The sequence below is a fragment of the Penaeus japonicus genome, unplaced genomic scaffold (genome assembly GCF_977035675.1).
Source record: "Penaeus japonicus unplaced genomic scaffold, GWHDUDI00000001_assembly GWHDUDI00000019, whole genome shotgun sequence".
NCBI classification, from domain to species: domain Eukaryota; kingdom Metazoa; phylum Arthropoda; class Malacostraca; order Decapoda; family Penaeidae; genus Penaeus; species Penaeus japonicus.
Window position 1 is genome coordinate 39935288 of NW_028234421.1, and position 2500 is coordinate 39937787.

General features: G+C 67.0%; 1 protein-coding gene and 1 pseudogene across 1 annotated transcript in view; one reads left to right on the top strand and one right to left on the bottom strand.

Annotated features, from left to right (window-relative positions):
* Positions 1-2500, top strand: part of LOC122253855 (uncharacterized) — a 132048-nt gene that overhangs the window by 14009 nt on the left and 115539 nt on the right. The window lies entirely within an intron of this gene.
* The window catches only part of LOC147469834 (uncharacterized), an 8934-nt pseudogene continuing 8746 nt past the window's right edge, over positions 2313-2500 (bottom strand).

A 2500-nucleotide genomic window follows, 5' to 3' on the forward strand; every position in this document is an offset into this window, starting at 1 on the left:
AGGTGTGTAGTGAGGAGGTGGGAGTGTTGGTGAGTTGTGGAGATGGATGATGGAGGAGTGTGGGGTGAGGGGGTGGGTGTGGTGGTGTAGAGATGTGTGAGTGGGAGAGTGTGGGGGTGGAGAGCCGGTGAGTGGTGTGATGTTGGGTGAAGAAGTGTGAGAGGACGGGAGTATGTGTGTGTGGAGGGGTGTGTGTGTGTGTGGGTGAGTGGTGGGGGTGGTGTGGGGTGTGTGTGTGGTCGTGAGGAGTGTGTAGTGTGAGTGAGTGTGTGGGAGGAGTGCTCGCTGTTGCGGATGTGTGTGGGGAGGAGGTGTAGTGTGTTAGAGGTGAGTGGTGTGAGAGGAGTGGTGGAGAGGGAGAGGACGGGGATGAGATTGGGAATGGTGAGGGAGGAAGGTGGGAGGGGGTAGAGGGTGTGGACTGTGTAGGGGTAGGAGCGTGTGAAGGGAGAGTGTGAGGGAGAGGTGAATGAGTCGTAGTGGGGATGAGATTTAGTGGTGAGATGAAAGAGAGGAGAGAGGGGAGAGGAGTGGTGAGGAGGAGAGAGAGGAGAGGGAGTTAAGTGAGATAGAGGAGAAGAGAGAGGTGTAGTGATTGCGGGGAGAAGGTCGAGATTAGAGAAGAGTGATAGAGGAGTTGTAATTGTGGAGAGTGGTTAGTGTAAGGGTGGTGCGCAAGCGCCGGATGGGGATCGGGGTGGCAGAGGGCGGGCGGCTAGGGGGGTGGGGGTGGTGCGCTGAGCTGTGCGTGTGGAGGCGTAGGGTGGGCCGGGACGAACCGTTGTTTCGAGTGCCGTGGGGGCGGGGGGGGGGGGAGGTACTGTGTGGGAATGGGGGGGGTGTGGTGGGGGAGATGGTGTTGTGGTGGTTGGGGCGCGGTGGTCTGGGCGGGCCGGGGGGAGGTCGGGGTCGAGAAGTGGCTGGGTTCCGCGGGCGCGGGGAGGGGGGGGTATGGGTGTGTCCCGGCATCGGTGAGGGCGCGGGGGGGGCGTGAGGGCAGGGGGGCGGTGGTGGATGCTTGTGTCGGGGTGGGCGGAGGTGATTGGGTTTGACGGGGGGGAGTGACGTGGAGTGGCGTGAGGTTGGGGGGGGGGGGTGGGGGCGGCGGTGGGGGAGGGTGGGGAGACGGCGCTTCGTGGGGGGGCGGGTGGATGTAGGGGGGCCGGGGGGGTGGCGGGGGGGTGTGCTAAGAGGGGGGGGGGTGTTAGTTGTGGGGGGGGGGGGGGGTGGTTCTGGTAGTCCCGGCGTATGTTGTGGTGAGCCGTGCGCGTTGGAGGAGGTGTGGGGAGGTGGGGGACCCGGGTGTGTTAGGGGGCGGGGACGACGTGGGGCGGGTGAGCGGGGTGGGATGACGGGCCGGAGGAGTGGGGTGTGCGAGGAGAAGGGGGCGTGGTCGTGGGGGGCCGGGGGGGTGGGGGGTCGGGGACGGTGGTCCGCAGTAGTGGCTGAAGAGAGCGGCGCCGAAGGAAGGCCGGGCGGCGGAGGGGGGGGGGGGGGGCGGGTGACGGTTTCGGGAGGGGCGGCAGCGGGGGGGGGGTGGATGCCGGTATGGTGTCGGATAGGAGCGGGATCGGGGGTTGGGTTGTGTGAGGGCGCGGAGGGGCTGGGTTGCGTTGGGGTAGAGGGGTGGGTGCGGGGGTTGGGGGGTCGGGGGGCCAGGGGCCTTGGTGTCGGAGCTCTGGTTGCTACTGTGTACCCTGCTGGCCCGGGGTCGCGGTGGCGAGAGGGTGTTTGGGAGTTGGGACCTAGAATGGGGAGGCTGGGGTGTGGGGTGGGGGAGATGGCGCAACACGGGGGGTGGGCTGGTGGTCGAGTGGGACGCTTCGGGTGTGGGGCGTGGCCGGTGCGTGGAGGGTGGGTGCGGGGGAGCGGGGTGGGGTGTTGGGTGAGTGGGGGGGGGGGTAGGTGTAGTGGGCTGGGACGGGTGGGGGTCGCTGGGACCGGGGTGTGGTGTGTGAAGTGGTGGTGGGGGGATGGGAGAGGGAGGCGGGGTGGGTGGGGTGGGGTTGACTGTGATGCGAGGGGGAGGTGGGGCGGGGGGGACTGTGTGCAGGGGCGTGGAGGGCTCTGTGGTAGTGGGGGGGGGGGAGTCGCGGGTGTGACGGTGGGTGGCGTGAGGGGTAGAGTTGAGGGGATAGGGGGGGAGGTGTGGGGGCGGGCACCATGGTACCCGCGGGGAGTCCGGAGGTAGAGGGGCGTTTGAGAGAGAGCGAGGGGGTGGGGGTGGACGTGTACGGGGGCGGGACGGTGGTGGTGTTTAGGCTTGGCGGTTATGTCACTCTCCCTATCTACCTAGCTGAGTGGGGGTGGCACTAGGGGGTCGGGGGGGGGCGCGGGGGAGGGGGAGTAGGAGAGGTGGTGGGTGGAGTTCCAGTGCTGTTGCTGGGTGGAAGGGGAGGTGAGTGGAAGATGGTTTGAATTGGGGAGTGATGGAATGAGAGTGGAGGGATCAGAGTGGGGGGAGGAGGGTGTGTTAAGATGGGGGGATGGTGTTGTTAGT